Raw genomic sequence first — 17529 nt, 5'->3', positions numbered from 1 at the left:
TATTAGTTAACAACAAATTAATAATTAATTAATAATAAATTACTTCCCACAATTAACACTATTAAATCTAAATTAAATAAATATTACTAAATAAAAAATAATCATGAATTTATTATATTTAAATTACTTCCTATACTATTCCCCTATAAACACACAGCCCGCTACGGAACTTAAAAATGCAAAATGTAATTAAAGTAAAATTGATAACTACTACAAATTTAACACATATATTAAAAAACAAAAACAATACTTATACAAAGAAAATAGATCAGGTACATTTAGAATACATACTAAAATACATACAACCAACAAAAAATTCGATATTTTAAACAACTTTGGGGCATATTACCAAGCAATAGCGATAATTATCGCTATTGCTTGGTTAGAGACAAAAATTTACCGCTGAGCTGCGGCAATTTTTTTCGCAGATAAACCTTGGTGTTACCAAGGTTTATCGCAAATGCAATAAAAATCGGCCGCAATGCATGAATATCTCTGAAAAGTCCGCGATATTCATGCATTACCGTGCTAATGCTCTTAGCCATGTTATCCACCTCCCATTAGATAACATGGCTAAGAACTGCTCAGGGCAGGTGTTAGCTTTTGGAGATATTCGTGCTTAGCGCGAATATCTCCAAAAGTTGGTAATAGGGGATAGCGATGTTAGCAACTGTTTCCAGTCGCTAACATCTTGGCACGCCCACTTTGCATGTCATTAGTGATAAATATCACTGACATGCAAAGTGGGGCCCAAGATGGTCGCTATCTCCTACTAGCTTTCGCTAACTGGTGTCAGCGACAGCTAGGTAACAGGGAGATAATTTTATCTCCGCTTTCTTGGCTTTTAAAGCCGAAAAAGCGGAGATAAACCCCCTTGATAATATGCCCCTATATTTTTTCAAAATATTCATTGACTTTTTAAAAAGCATAGGGGCATATGTATCATTAAAATTCGCATTCGCAAAGGCCGAAATTCGCCGAATTTTGGCCTTTGCGAATGCGAATTCTCAATATGGTATGTATGAAGCAAATGTGGTTCAAAATAAGGAATCACACAATTTGCGATTCCTTATTTTGCGATTGCATGTAAGGAATCGCACAATGTGCGATTCCTTAAATGCAATGCATCATGCAAAAAAATATTGCTAATTGTACCTAAGGAATCGCAAATTACCACCAACTTCAAGTTGGTGGTAAGTTGCGATTCCTTTCAAAAAGCAATTGTTTTAAAAACAAAAGGTGCCATGTGACGCTCATACATGCCCTCAGGGCATGTATGTGCGCCATATGCGCACACATGTCATTTTCAGGGGTGCAGCAGGGTGTCCTTTGGACACCCCTGCACCCTTGCGAATATTCTCAATTTGCGATTAGCAAATTGCTAATCGCAAATTTCCCCTTCATTCCTATGGGCCTCCTGGCCCATAGAAATGAATGGGAAATTATTCCTTAATTGCGATTAGCAATTTGCTAATCGCAATTAAGGAATCTTAAGAAATCGCTAAAAAGAAGCTGATTTCTACATACATACCATTTTGCGATTCTCAAATGGCGATTAGCAAAAAATCGCTATTTGAGAATCGCAAAATGCTATTTTGATACATATCGCCCTAAGAGCATTAGCTCGGTAATGCATGAATATATCTGACTTTTCAGCGATATTCATGCATTGCGGCCGATTTTTATCGCATTTGCGATAAACCTTGGTAATACCAAAGTTTATTTGCATTAAAAATCGCCGCAGCTTAGCGGTAAATTTTTGTCTCTAACCAAGCAATAGCGATAATTATCGCTATTGCTTGGTAATATGCCCCGATAGTTCTTACCTTAAAGTCGATTTTCTTGACCACAATATTTTTGCTGTTGCTATTTCTGTGCCGCTATATTTCAACATTTCCAACTCGATATTCTGTCTGCATATCATTTTTCAGGCATCACACTTTAAATCTACAGCTCAGGTTTACACCCCCTCCTTACAGAGGCACATTCCTTCTCCCCGCTGAATGGATATCTCCACAATCCCTATCAGACTCACATTTAGGATTAAGTCCATCCCAGGACTTTCAAAAACAATTCAAAATCAAACTAATGGCAGCTTGAGAGCTATATTATTACCAAATTGCAATACCAATATTAATGTATGAATAACTTAAATGCTCCCAATATAAGACGCAGGATTCCACAGCAAAGGCTTGCAGGGAGAGAACGGGCAAATCAAATTGAATCGAAGATTGTGGAACCAATTGGGACTGGGACTTTGCAAAGGTGAAAAAGTCAAACTGAAATCTTTAAAAAACGCTCTTGCACCCTTGCTGGTAAATATTCATACTCAAGTCTGTTATATATCACTTTTGATATAATATTTTCCCTTTTGAATATATGGGAGAGATTACTATCAGTGTGTTACATCTGGCAATAAACTAGTGCGTAGAATGTTGTTTAGGTTGTTCGACATCTGGCACCTTCAAGCAAGATGCAGTGCAGCTGAATAAATAATGGTCCAAATGTAAACCGTGTTCTCCATCAGAGCGCTGCGCATATGGCTAAGAGGTAGCTGTTGAAATAGTTAGAAAATATTAGTATTCGCATTTAGATACAGTGCTAATTAGTTTTTTAGCATGTTATCATCGCTAATCTCAAACAAATTTGTCTAGCGCCAGATGTTGAGACACGGCTGTGCACAACCTGTGGCTTACAAGTCAGTTTTGTGATTCAGAAACGATTCTGTATGACAATCCAAGCAAATCAATAACACGAGCCGGTGCTATAAAACTAATTATTATAACAGTATTTTCCACTTCAATTTGGGAAGATAATGTCAATTGAGCTGTTTTTGTATTAAAATAATAGTTCGCATTTAAACATTAAGCCCTGCTGCCTCCGGTTGGGGCTGTGCTTTCACAATTTCGGAAAATGACTATTTCTAAATAGGTTGCTGATGAAACTGCAGAAGGCCTTTTTAATGGGATTTTTTGTGCTAGGGGAGACAAGGTTTGCCTGGCCCAAAATCGATAAAAGCACATCAAATGAAAATACAACTAGAAACCAACTATTAATTTAACATCCACTTGTTGAATGTATCCATTCATTGACTGTTAAAGGTTCAATAGAAAAACAAGGGGGCATAATATCAAGAACAGAGTTAAAAATATTGTCACTTTAGCGGCAGAAAAATGCTGCTAAAGCGGCGATAATGGGCTTGATAATGTTTACTGCCACTAAAGTGGCGATAATTTTAACTCCGTTCTTGATAATATGCCCCAAAATCTCGATAGAAAGGAACAACGATACTCATAAATTGGTAGACAACAAACTTCAAAGGATTTTTTGTTGTTGCAGATTTATACAGTGCAAACTCGACCGAAGGTATTGGAGCGCTTTACATGAGCATCAGTTACTTTAAAATAGGTCACATTAATTTTTTTGAGAGGCATGGGGAGATTACCAGCCTAATTCATGAACCTGAATTCGGCTCGCAAAGGGCCAGATTCTGAGAATCTGGCCCTTTGCGAGTGAGATTTTTGCATTTGGGATTCATCATCCCAAATGCATTAATCGGTAATTGCGTTTTCGCAAATTTGCGATGGATTACATTTAAGGAATCTCTACATGAGATTCCTTATATGCAATTCATCATCCATTTAAAAATTGCGAAATCCCAATTTCGGGCCGCTATTTACCGCGAGGTCAAACCTCGTGGTAAATAGCGATAACTCAGAAAAATGCTTTTAAAAGCATTTTTCCGAGTTGCATGTTGCACACACACATGTCCTTTGGACATGTGTATGCGCAACCCCTGTTCATATTAGCATTTAAGGGGTGCTACAGGGTGTCCTTTGGACACCCATGGCACCCTTTCAATCGCTATCTTATTTGCGATTAGCTAATTGCTAATCACAAATAAGGAATACTCCCCATTCATTCCTATGGGCCTTTTGGCCCATTGGAATGAATGGGGAGTTATTCCTTATTTACGATGAGCAATTTGCTAATCGCAAATAACGAATTAGTAGGAATCGCATTTTTTTTGCATATTCCTACATGAATCCCGTTTTGCGAGTCCTTAATAGCGATTCGCTATGAATCGCTATTAGGGGCTCGCAAAACGGGAGTATGATGAATCAGGCTGTAAGGGATTTGCACAGAATCTGAGGATGTGGAGTCGACCCCAAGGCTCCAACCTTGGTTCTCCAGCTCCAAGTTCGGCAGTCTAGCCATGAGACCACATCCTCTCCCCAAGTTTAATGGTTGCAGGGTGCAGACGGCCAGATAGTCTTCCTGCAGAAATATTTATAGAGTTGAAGGAGGAAATAGTGCAGGTATAGCGATACGTATAGAATGAGATCTTCAGGTTCATGGGAGTGGGGTGGGGAGTTGCGGTGGAATGGACGTACCAGAGTCATAGAACAAAGTCTTTGAGGTCTTTAATTTACAAGGTTGGCAGGAAATATTTATGTAGCTTTCACACAGCGCAGCAAGCTAACTTGCTGCAGGAAAAGGAAACGGCAGGAATGCACTGTATTCAACATAATACAACACTTTCCTGTCCTATCCTTGTGCTTGCTCCCTTCAGGCAGCCTAGTGCCAACACAGGCACCCCTGCACTGGGGAGCAAGGATCTCTGTGTTGCAGACATGATAGTTTTTTGTGGAGGAAGGGACACCTTCCAGAACAAAAACAATCCTCTGAGGCGTTCTCCTCTTTCTATTGGAACTGCAGAATGCAGTGCACATAGAGGAAAAAAAGGAGGGGAAATAAACATGTTTCTTCTTGTTCTCCTGCTGGTCTGCTATATAGATAAATATCCTACTGAAAATGACATAGCATGGACTGTGGTATCAGTCATCAACCCTGATTTTAAAACAGGGTTCAATTGAGTTGATCCTGACACATTGTGACGCCAGGTACATAGCAAAGTACAGTACAGCAGCAGAGGTGGCTTCTCCATGACGTTGTGCGGGTGTCGCCCCACTGCTTTCTTGCAGTGGGAGAAGGCACAAACCTAAACTGTAAAAACTACCATTTATGTTTCTGTTTCTCACAGTGGTTGTGGGCAGGCAGGTGAGCGGTCCTGCTTGAGGGCAGGGGGGAGTGGCTTAGCCACTGTTGTGAGTACTGATTGTTTGGTCGGCCCCAGGGCCGAACAAAGCAATCATGCATGGCCCACCCTTTTCTCTATGTAGGCTGCTGCATGCAGCCTACATAGAGAAAATCGCCCAGATGTGGCCCTCTCCACTGTGCCTCACCAATCACAATGCTGCCATTGCAGTGTTGTGATTGGCTTGAGGGGGCAGGAGAAGGGAGGCTGCAGCAGGAACACATTACCGGCCGCACCATTACACCTGCCAGAAACGCAGGCGGATGGTAGATTTTATTTTTTACATTTTTATTCCAATCCCCACCAGCGAACACATGTGCCCCCCCTCCCTCCAACGAGCATGGCAGCCGCAGCTGACCATAGGTCTCGGAACTGGAGGGACCCGCCCCAATGAAAGCCCTGCTTGCAAGCATTTTCCCAAGGGGGGAACCAGGGGGAGCTGGGCGTGAGCCGGTCTCGCCCTGGGTGTTTTCCCACAATGGAGCGGCCACCCAGGTCCGAAGGCAGGGGAAATTAGGGAGGCAGGAAGCACGCGAAGGGAGGCTACTAATAGTAGGCTGGCGGGGCGGGAAGCTCACTGTGTCCAAGGGAGGCCGGAGGATGGTATTTCAGTTTTGTCGTTCAGACTACTTTTGTCCTGCGTCACTAAACTCATTGCTTGGTTGTGGAGATGGCTTTGTCTGCAGAAGTTCGGGAAGCAGTCCAGGTGGCTGGCAGAGCTGACCTTCTGAAGCCGGGAGTCCCGGGTGAGGCATGGGTGGGACTTGCGCGCTCTAAGCAAAAGTCAGCGCGTGGAGTCTCCCAAGCAGTGGCTGCCTGCCTGTCTCCGCAGCCTGGGAAGAAAGAGGAGTCCGAGGTGCCATGCTGGTGGGGCCAGCGTCAGTCGAAAATGTCAGGCTGGAGGAACCTGTCAATCCTCCTGAGGCAGCCTCAGAGAATACGCAGGTATGTGCAACAGCCCATTTCTCTGTATTAAGGCAGCACGCTAAAGTGGGCGGGAGGAGGGGCCGGTCCCTAGGCCAAGCCGGGAGGCTCCGGGGAGTTGCCCTGGGTGGGGTTGCTGGCAGGGATGTGAGTGGCAGGAGGGGGAGGCGGGTGAAGCGTGCTGAGGCAGCAGCTATCCCTGAATATCAGCTTCAGGAACAGGCCAATTCCCCTACTGCAGCTCACACTGGTCTAGTGTGGCATGGGGGGGCTCAGCTATTGAAAGTGCATGGGCAGAGTTATGTTTTAAGCCCGGCCCCAACAATACCATGTTTATGCCCCACAGTTTTGCCCACGGAGGCCCCCTCGGTGGAGCCGACAGGAATGTTGCCACAAGGGAAGGTCAGCTTGGCATCAGGTGCCTTCCTGGCTCCACAGGCCCCAATCGGTGGGCAAGTATTGTTGCAGGCAAGGGTGCAGGGGGGTCGCAAGAGAGCAGCTCAGTTTCCAAAAGGTAAGGCAGGATGGTGGACAGTTTGGCAACAGGGGGGTCAACTGCAGAAATCAACCAGGTCCATTGGAGTTGGGGGGAGAAGGTTTTGGACAAGGTTCCCCCTGGGGCTGCGCATCAAGGTAATTGTCACGAGGTTAAGGTGGGGAGCGACTCTGACAAAGGTGTTCAGGAGACCAAGGAAATGGGAAAAGAGGACAAAGAAACAGCAGAGGAGGATAAAAATATGCACAAGAAGTTACCTTACATGCAGATTGGTATGCCCTTAGGCTCTCATTTATCAGAGAAGGCCAAGAGCAGGATTTGGCGTCATGACTTTGTGGATGTCTTTAAGTTGTTACATGGGGATATTCAGGCCAAATAAGGCTCAAAAATCGGCCAAAAGACCTAGGGTCCCCAAAACTATTGAAAACCGGACATCTGCATTTCTTGTTTACGTTAGCATTTATTGTGAAAAACATCAGGATAGATCGGAAGCGATGTTCAAGTAAATGGATATCATAAGGAAAGCGCAGAGTTATTTTGGGGTATGCTTGGTTGTCATATGAGTTTAGAGCTCGCATGAGTGTTTTTAATGACAAACCCTTGGGTGATGTGGATTCAGAGTTGTGGTTACACTGGATGGCGTCTTCGCAGCCGCCTGCTACCACTCATAGTGCAAATGGGTTGCCGGTATCTTATTGGCCCTTTCAGTATCATCCCGCCCAGCTTGGGGTGGGATTTAGTGGCAGTGGAAAGACACCTGTTTTCGTGGCCTTTTGGAAATTTAACAGAGGTTTTTGCAGTAGGAAATTCTGCAGGTACCAGCATGAGTGCTCCCAATGTGGTGGCAAACATCCCCTCACACAATGTTCCGCAGGTCAAAGATGGGGTGACCAAGGAAGGGGACAGAGGGGAAGAGGTCAGGCTTTCCAATTTGTACCAGGGGCTCATACACCAATTAGGTTGGAGGTCTTGGCTAACTGGCTGGAAGCCTTTCCAGACACTGAGGCTGCCACCAGATTATTTTGGGGTTTCAAAGACGATTTTAAGATAGGCTACCAGGGTCCCCATCAGAGCAGGTGGTCTGACAATCTAAAGTCAGCTAAGGAGTTTCCAAATGTTGTCCAACAGAAGTTGCAGTCGGACGTGGACGCAGGCAGAGTGGCGGGTCCTTTTGTTCATTGTCCTATGCACAATTTGATCCTCTCTCCTCTGGGGGTGGTGCCTAAAAAGAAAGCTGGGGAGTTCCGTTTGATTCACCACCTCTCATGGCCTGAGGGCTCCTCTGTTAATGACTACATTTCACAAGCGGATTCTAGTGGGTCTTACGCCTCCGTGGAAGATGTGCTGAGGTTGGTCAGGTCAGCGGCGAGAGCTGCACAACTGGCTGAAAGTAACATACAGTCTACTTTTCGTCTGTTACCCATTCATCCTTCTGATTTTGAGCTGTTAGGCATGCACTTTCAAGGGGCGTTCTATGTGGATAAAGTTCTTCCAAGGGGGTGTTCTGTATCGTGTGCACTATTTGAAACCTTCAGCACTTTTCTGCAGTGGCATTTTACTTACATTAGTGGGCATGACCTCATTTGTCATTATTTAGATGACTTCATGTTCATTGGTGTTCAGAACACAGGACAATGTCAAAAGGCTTTGCACACTTTCCAGATTATGGCTCAGGAGCTGGGTGTGCCATCAGCATTGCACAAAACTGACGGTCCTAGTACAAAACTGACTTTCTTGTGAATTGAAATTGACACTATGGAGATGGTAGCAAGATTTCCAGCGGAGAAAGTGCAGGAGATTTCAGCATTTTTGTCATCTGTGATTGAGGAGCGTAAATTGGAGCTCAGGAAGGTGCAAAAATTGTTGGGCTACCTAAATCTTGCGCGTAGGATGGTCAGGGCTGGGAGAACTTTCGGTAGGAGGTTGGCTATGTCCAAGTCAGGGGGCTCTCTCCCTCATTTCAGCAGCCACTAGGGCCGAACTGTACATCTGGTTGACTTTTCTGGCAGACTTGAATGGGGTGTCTTTGTTTTTACGAATGAATACATGATTTGGCAAATCCAGATTTACTCGGACTCGTCTTTGCGAAAGGTTTTGGCATATTCTAGGAGGGGCGTTGGTGCGCAGAGAGTTGGCCAGTGCATTGGCTACAACAGGGACGCAGTTTCGCCTTCTTAGAGTTTTTTCCTCTCCTTGAGGCATTGTATGTATGGGGAGGGGAATTCCAAAATAGACCTGTACTGTTCAATGCAGACAATTTAGCTGTGGTTGAATTGATCAATAAACAAAAGGCAAAGGATTTGAGAGTTCTGAGGTTGTTACGTGCCTTTATGCTTAAATGTCTGCAGCTTAACGTTGTTTTTAAAGCTAGACATTTTCCAGAATTCAAGAATTGTATAGCGGACGCTCTGTCTCGTTTTCAGTGGGCGAAAGTTCACAAGCTGTCTCCGGGGGCAGAACCCAACAAGACTCAGATCCCACAGTATGTCTGGGCATGGGGGGAATGAGAAGTGTCGAATTGGTAGATAAATCAGTAGCGGCCTCTACAAGAAGAAGCTATCAGCAAGCATGGAGCGACTTTTTAAGTTATGGTAACACGTTTGCTGCTCCTGGGAGGATGGATGATGAACAGTTTTATTAGGTTTTGTGTTACACTGATAGATAAAGGCTTTTCCCACCCTACTATTTCTGGCAAACTGGCTGGGATTTCTTTTTATGGGCAGTTGCGGGGGGAGGGACCCAGTGGAGGGGGTGTTAGTGAAAAGGGTGCTTAGAGGTTTAAGTAGGGAACAGGCTGGTAGCAAGCTGTTACGTCAGCCGGTGACATTTGATTTGTTGCAATGGATGTTATTAAAGTTGCCTTCTTGCTGTTACAATGAGTTTGAGTAGTGTAAGTTTAGGTTACGTTTCGTATTGTTGTTTTTTGGGGCATTCAGAGCAACTGAGCTACTAGGTTTGTGCCATAGGGCAGGCTTAAGCAGTGATGAAGCTGTTATAGAAGAGCACAGGTTAGGAATCGGGTTGAGGGCTTCAAAGACGGATCAATTGGGCAGGAGGAAAATGGGTTTTTTTGAACAGGAATGGGGGGGCATGGTGTCCTGTGGGGGAATGGGAGGTTTTCAAAGCTTCCAGTTTTTTCACACCAGGAACCATATTTTGCATTGAGCAGTTGCGTCAGATTTCCATTGCTCAGCTATTGGCTGTGATGTGGAAGGTGCTCATTAGCTAGGGGGAGAATCAACTACGTATTGGCACACACTCCTTCCGTATTGGGGCAGCAACGGATGCTGCGAGATTGGGGTTGTCTTGGTCAGACATACGTAGGATTGGGAGATCGAAATCCAAATGTTGCGAAAAATATGTTCGAAAACTATTTTCAATGCTTCACTTGTGTTTCCTTGGTAATATTTGTTTTTCTACCTTGGTCAGATTCCAGGGCTTGTAAGTTCGAAAAAGACAACATGGATAGTAGAAAACTAAAGTGGGCTACTGTTTACGCTGAGAAACAGATTTGTGGGAGATCGCTTGGACTTACAAGTGTTAGCCATGAGTAGGTATGGAAGGGTAAAGGGGGAATGAGTTGAGGGGGTTTGTTTCCCATGTTGTCTCTGATGTGTTTTAGGGTGGGCCCTCTGGATTTGCGTGTCATTCACCCTGGTGAGAATGATCTAGTCGACTTATCTGGCCTGACTCTTATAAAATAATTAAACTGGATCCGGCTGTCATCAAGTCTAACTGGGAGGGAACCACGGTGATTTGGACTGAATTCATAACAAGGCTGCACTGGAGAGGAGCAAGAAACCATGCAGCTTTGGAGAAGGCGAGACAAAAGCTTAATGGAGCCATGAGACTTTACTGTGAGGGCATTGGAATAAAGGTTCTATCTCACCCTCATATACAAAGCACTGAGGGGCATCTTTTTCGTGAGGATGGGGTGCATTTGTCCTAGATGGGACAAGCGTACTATTTGGTGGAATTAAGGGATTTGAATGCTCAAATATGGAAAGAGAATATTTATGCTCCTACAGACTGACATATTTTTCTCCTTGGTTGGGCAGGAAAACTCTTTTTGGTTTTCCTGGATGGCAGAATAGGCTGGGTGGGGTGGGCAGCCTTGATCGGGATTGTCTATCCTCTAAAGGGGAAGGTGGGGTATACAGTCACGTGGAAAGGAAATGAGAATAAGGGGGATCTCTCAATAGGAGTCAGTTCTTTTGGGTGTGCTTGGGGTCAACATTGGGGGTTATGTTTTTTGTAGATAGGTTAAGATAAGCTTGGGGAATGGTTTATCACATAATGACAAAATGTGATTTGAGAAAATTTACTTTGCACCTGTCTTAATAAAGTGGCCTTTTTTGCTACCTAAAAAGTTATGGATCGTGAGTTATTGTGCGCGGGGGGACCAAGGGGGACCTGGGCGCGAGCCAGTCACCCCCTGGGTATTTTCGCACAAAGGAGCCGCCACCCAGGCACGAAGGCAGGAGGCGTGCAGAGGAGAGGGTACTAATAGTAGGCTGGTGGGGCGGGAAGCTCATTGTGCCCAAGGGAGGCGGAAGGAAGGGATTTTTGTTTGTCCCATCCACCTTTCCCTCTTTTTTCATCTGTTACAATTTTGTCCGGTGTTATTTTTGTAGCCTTGGCTACTGCCAGGGGTGTCATAATTGCTGTGCCACAATAAGACAGGTTTTCCTTTAGCCATTTAGAACTGGTAGGTGGAATTTGCTGGGGGGGGTGGGCAGCCTTGAACGGGATTGTCCATCCTCCAAGGGGGGAGGTGGGGTACACAGTCATGTGGAAAGGAAATGAGAATGAGGGGCTCTCTCAACAGGAGTCAGTTCTTCTGGGTTTGCTTGGGGTCAACATTGGGGGTTATGTTTTTTGTAGATAGGTTAAGATAAGCTTGGGGAATGCTTTATCACATAATGGCAAAATGTCTTTGAGGAAATTTAGTTTGCACCTGTCTTGATAAAGTGGCCTTTTTTGCTAACTGAAAAGTTATGGATTGTGAGTTATTGTGAGATGGAAAATGAGTGTGAGACAGTCAAAAATCACGGAAAGGCATCTCCTTTTGGGTATCTCTAATAAATCGCTGCTTTTATAGGCTCACTCACAGGAATGAATTAGACACACCACTCAGAAATAATTTATGGAATCGGCTCTTCCATTTGGAAATCTGACAATTACAGTTTTCCCCACTGTCTCCGTTAACGGTTTACTTGTCAAATTAACTATCACTTTGAAATGTTGCCCACTTGGACTCACTCATGGTGACTGTTCCAAGGCGAGCTTGTAAAGCTGACGTGCTGAGCCTGACTGGTGTGTTACGTGTATACCTGACACCCTGTGTGGGCTGCCTAGCGGGAGCTTCCTCCTCAGTCACGCGCTTCTGTAAAATGTCTGTAGGTCTGTCTGGTGCGTCAGGAGATAACCCGGCGAGGCGGGCTCCTGACACACTTTCTGTGGCTCGTTGTGCTTTCTTAGCTTGCATCAGGGCCTATTTTAACACTAGTGCGTGTCTGCGTAGTGAGACTTCCACCTCACTGTACCAGGCAAGCTATACTGGTCTAGTGCACTTTACATAGAGTCCCTGACTTGTCCCTGGCTGTGACCTTCCAGCACCACAGAACAGGGTGTCCTGGTGTAGAGGTTTGTTGCTTACATTTAAGACCTGGTTGTCATTTTAGAACTTTGGCCTAATTTACCTGTAGTGTTTCCGAAGAAGACCAAGGCATGAGTGGTAAAAACGTATCCACGTCGGCATTAAGGCCATAAAACATTTCAGGAGTAGATAAAGTACCAAATGGTACAAATTTGTATATGTCCGCACCACTAATACATTTCTACCTTTTTTAGGAAACCTCTTTTTTCTATGAAGTAATTTGCTTCTCTAGTTCTTTTACAAATGCAACCATCAGATGAGTGTTACATCCTGGTAAAGAATTCCAGAAGACTTGAATAGGTTATAGATGATAAGTTTATTCTTCTTAGATGGTTAGATAGGTTTTCCAGTTTATATGTAATCAAAGCCCCACCAGGAACATCCTCTCTGCTGCTCAGCCCCGGATCCAACTGACTGTCCACTCACAGAATACCAAACACTCCAATGACATCACACTCACTCTAACATTCCACTCACACTGGCTGAACAGCAGAGGCAGAGAAACAGGGAAGATGTAAGATTAAAAACCTTAGATATAACAAAGAGCTATTTGGTTTTGCATGCAAACCATTACAAATTGGTCCACGTATATTGTTTTGTTCAGTATGGCCTTGCCTTTTCCTCTGTTTTGAGCCTTTTTTCTATTGTTGATTGAATACCATCATTATTCACTGTGTTTGCACAAGGGAGCCACAAGTTGTGAATTTCACAATGAGATGCGTACAGACTGTCATACCAAACAATCGACGCTGGTGAGAAGATCCTTTCAGTAATGCCATATGCTGGACTTTTTTGCCCCTCTCATTTAATAAGGAAACACAATTCTTTTTATCATGATAAATATTACACCTGCCTCTGCTTCTTCTCTTAAAACATATGCATTTCTATTTCTTTCTCACCACTGCAGATTTCTCTGAGGATTACGCTCTCACTGTGCCTTTTGTTTACTTCTTTTAGTTTAATGTTATGTTAAAAAAAATTGTAGAGCGCTTCATCAGCCGGAGGCCTCTTTATGCTTTAAATCAGACTAACTGGAGACATCATAGCTAATCCAGGGGAACACGATGGGTTAAAGATGTATTTTTTAGAGCATTGATGAAAGTGAATTCCACAATTTGAGGGCAAGGAGGGAGAAAGAGCAACCCTCAGTTCTGTCTCGGTCGCCAAAGTGCAGTATGGCAATTTTACGGCACACCACTTTCAAATGTCACCAGCCGCCACTGCGCAGCATACAAACCAACATTTTAGCAGAGGAAAGTGGTAGATTTAAGAAAATATAATCAGTAGAATGTATTTCTTCCATTGACATTTATTGAAGCAGAGGCAATTTGAGGGAGGAAACATCCAAAATAACACAATTTCTGGCTTAAAAAATCACGAGTTTCCCACCTGAATCGGGCCTATCGGCATATATACGGCAACAAATGGCCTTACTGAACATTCTGAAATTCTATAGCTTATGAGTAAACAGGTGCACAGGTCAGATGACACCTCATGGAACCCCTTCTACAGAATGACATCTCTGTTAACATTATGAAACTGTAAGAAGATACACAGCAACAGTTTAGAGCTATGTGTGGTGTGTGATAGAATGATTGATGAGTTGTGCTTAATATTATGGCTGAATTTGGGTAACAAATTACGATGTGAAAATGCAAATCTGGATTATACATTGCTGCTTGAGTTAATTAAGGGTGTCAAGTGTTTACCACTTAAATGGTGGAAAAGAGCAATGGGTGGATTACGTTCATATTGAATGTTAATAGCTCGCAATGTGCATGACCATATGATGGCCGCATTCGCTTTAGTGAATAGAATCCCACAAGAGCCTTTCTAGACTCCTAACCTTTTACTCCTACGGAGCTAGCTCAAGTTGACATGAGATTATCCAAATTGGGTTAGTCCCCTTTACCCTGTCCGCAGAGACACAGGGGGCACCATGAGGTGGGTGCTGATTATGTTTGTAAGACGGCAAGGTTGTTGTGCTATCCCCAACAAACAGTATACCCACGGCCCGACTGGGACCAGAAATCAGCCCTGGCACATCCTCCCGACCAACCCTGTGGGTGTGTTGGGGGGTGCTACTGAAAGGCAAAATTGCCACTTTTGTTACAGGGGGCTGATTTTTCAGCCCTGCTGGAAAACTGTCCCCACCCTTCCAGCCCACCGGGGAAAAGCCTAGAACCCGCTACGGCCAGTCCGGGCCTGAGTGTGCCCCCGCCCTCTGACCCTCGACAGAGATATTATTGGGAGAGCCGCAGGATACAGGCAGTAATCTATACCCACAAGTCAGCGTGCTCCTTAATCCATTACATGCATGCTCACTAAATGCAGATACTACCATTTTTGTTGCAGGTACAACTATCACGTTTTCCAGATGTCTTTGGATTGATTCCAATTAATAAGCAACGTTGTGCACTCGGAGCATTTTTGGGCAAGGACCATAATTCCACTTCGCCTTTACCTTAGCTTTCCATGAGGTGAGGCAGATTCTCTATGGTGTACCATGGACCATATTTGCGGCATTAAGGACATTTTGCCCGCTAGTCCTGCATTATTTTGGTGAGGCAAATCCACCTTTATGGGTTTATACGTGACCCTCGATGCTGCCTCACTTTTACAAATTAGGGCTCTGAACATTGACTGGGTGACTTGTTGTGCCCTTTTTATTTCTGGCGTAGCCTCTACAACTGAATACTGACTCTGCTTTATAGATGACATTTGTGAACCGGGCAGGACCATGTCCCTGTATTATGGTCTACCATTTAATCCTAAATAAAGCAAGTGACCACTGGTGGTTATGAGCACATGAAGCTATACTGCATGATGTTTCAGCATGCCTGAACTCACCGGTAACACATTTAGATTTGTGTGGCTTGTGGATAGCATGGTTCACTAATGGCAGTACCACTGTATATACATTATCTTTTAAGGTCTAACTTATATATGTACTTCTTTCTAGTGTCAAAGTCCTGTGAAGGCCCTATGGAAGGGGTTGATACGCATCAACTACTTCTACTTGTAGATTTCTTCAATTCATTGATGAGATTTTAACTCATGGACACCTTTTGTCTACAAGCCTTTGGGGCTAAATTGTATTCCCTGGATGGGTTGAGATTGACAGATTGGAGGAACTATTGGTAGGTGGACTCTGCTACAAACAATTAGAAGACACCTTCATAAATCACTAACAGACTTTTTTTGTTATATGTAATTTGCTTTGTTGATATATTACATGTTGTGTTTATGTATATTCATGGAAATCTCATACATATAATGTATAAACTGGGCAGGAATGGGCTGCTACTGTTGCAGGTAAAATAAAAGCTAACTAAATTGCTTGCATGACTCACTGATCATTCCAGCTGTGAGCAATTGCACTATTGTTGAATTCCGACAAAGGTACACAGAAAAGCTCCCTTTAGGCAACAATATATGTGTGTTAGATGTGTGGGTAGTGTATATACACACTGCAGCCCACATACTACTTTTGACTCCAGTGCCATTGGTGCACGTTTGCGCCATCTTCTTTGCACTTCACAGAAAGTCAAATCGACCTGTTTGGTTCAAACCATTTTTTTTCCATTAACATTATAGCTGGAGAGCAAATGCACAATTGCACTGAGTAGCAGTACCACAATCCACAGGGTCCTAACACTATCAAAAACGGCATCCGGAAAAAGGTGAGAAATCTGTGCAACCACTCAAAAGGCAGGTTTATTACATACAATAAGATGTATATGCCCATTTCCCCATGCTAAATTTTTGCTGAGGTATACCAAGAAGATTCCAGTGCATACCCCATTTACACAATGGTGCACCGAAATTTGGGCTTGGCATATTTACAGGAAGGAGTAATGTAGGCAAAAAACTGAAATGTACTGTCTCCTTTGTGAATTTCATATTCTAATTCCAGTATCTGCATAAGTGATGGATTACAGATTTACATTCCCATCAATAACTTGGGGAAAAAATGTCAATAGGGTTCAGAGGACAGACGTTTTTATGGAGACAAGAGGATGTTGGCCTAGGAAGACCATGCCAACATGCTTTAAGGGAGGATATGCATAAAAGAGGTTGTTGTATTCTCCTCCTTTTTAGTAAACTAAGTAATACAATGTTATGTTGTGAATTAGTAAACTAAGTAATAGGATGTTATGTTATGTAGTCAGTTGCTTAGCTTTGTAGAATGTTCTGTTTGGAAGTATGAGGGCAGTTGAGGCTGGATGCTGTAGGAGAAGGACACTCTGCTGAGATCTTGGGTGCAGATTGCTGTATACCTAATAAACCTTTATTTTTCAACTCTACAAACTGGATTTCTCTGGATTCTTTAAAGGATGTAACATAATTTGGTGACAAGAGGGAATTCAGCACCCTAGGACCCCCCATTTCTTTAATGGTATGGATTTTTGAAATTCGGCAGACTCATTTTTAAGTGTCATCTCCTTTTAAAAAAAATATATATATTTTTATTGCCTCTTTGGATTTTATCTGCTCACATTATTACCTGTTGGATTTTAATATTTCATTTATTTACTGTGAAGCTCTGCATTTTTCCTTACGGAAGTTACTGCTGTTGCCATCTCGAGAAGTAGAAGCTGGACTCTCAAATTTTATTTTGTACATTTTCATTCTTCTTGGGCATATGCTTGGAAATATCACGTAATTTATCAACAACGCATCTTTTAAATTTTTCAACGATAACTCACTGTGAGCTGACAAGCATTCTTCGAGTGACGTGTCTCCTGGTTACCTGAAGCGTTCCAAGCTGACGCGAGATATTCTTCTGCTTCATCTGTTCCCTAGTTACCGGAAGCCATCCAGATAGACACAAGGTACGTGGAACCTTCTTCATTCGAAATGTCATACATGCGTCAGCATACGTCTTGATGTCATGACGGTCCTGCCATTTTGAAACACTAGACCACATTGAGGTACCTGAAACTGCAGCACAAGATGTCATGACACTCCTGCCATTTTGAGATAGTAGACCGCATTGGGGTACGTGAAACTGCAGCACACATCTTGATGTCATCACCCGCATGCCATTTGGAAACGCAAGATCTACTTTACTGCTTACGAATAATTAAATTGCAATTTCCTCTATCATTTAAATATTTTCTTGTACACACCTGATTGTTTCGCGGTGATGTCATCGCATTTCCACCATTTTGAGACTTAAGGAACATCATCGTGGGAATCTCCGTTTACCTCACGCTCTCCTGTATTTTTAATTTATATTATATTTCATTTTTAAGCTTTTATCCCATTTTCTTTTCCAAGAAAACCAACTTTAAGGTACATTTATTTTCTTTATTTGCACACATCACTGATGTGCACAGCTTTTCATTC

This window comes from Lissotriton vulgaris, chromosome 3_1 (assembly GCF_964263255.1).
Source record: "Lissotriton vulgaris chromosome 3_1, aLisVul1.2, whole genome shotgun sequence".
NCBI lineage: Eukaryota > Metazoa > Chordata > Amphibia > Caudata > Salamandridae > Lissotriton > Lissotriton vulgaris.
The sequence above is the reverse complement of the archived record's forward strand: the minus strand, read 5'-3'. Positions refer to the sequence as shown.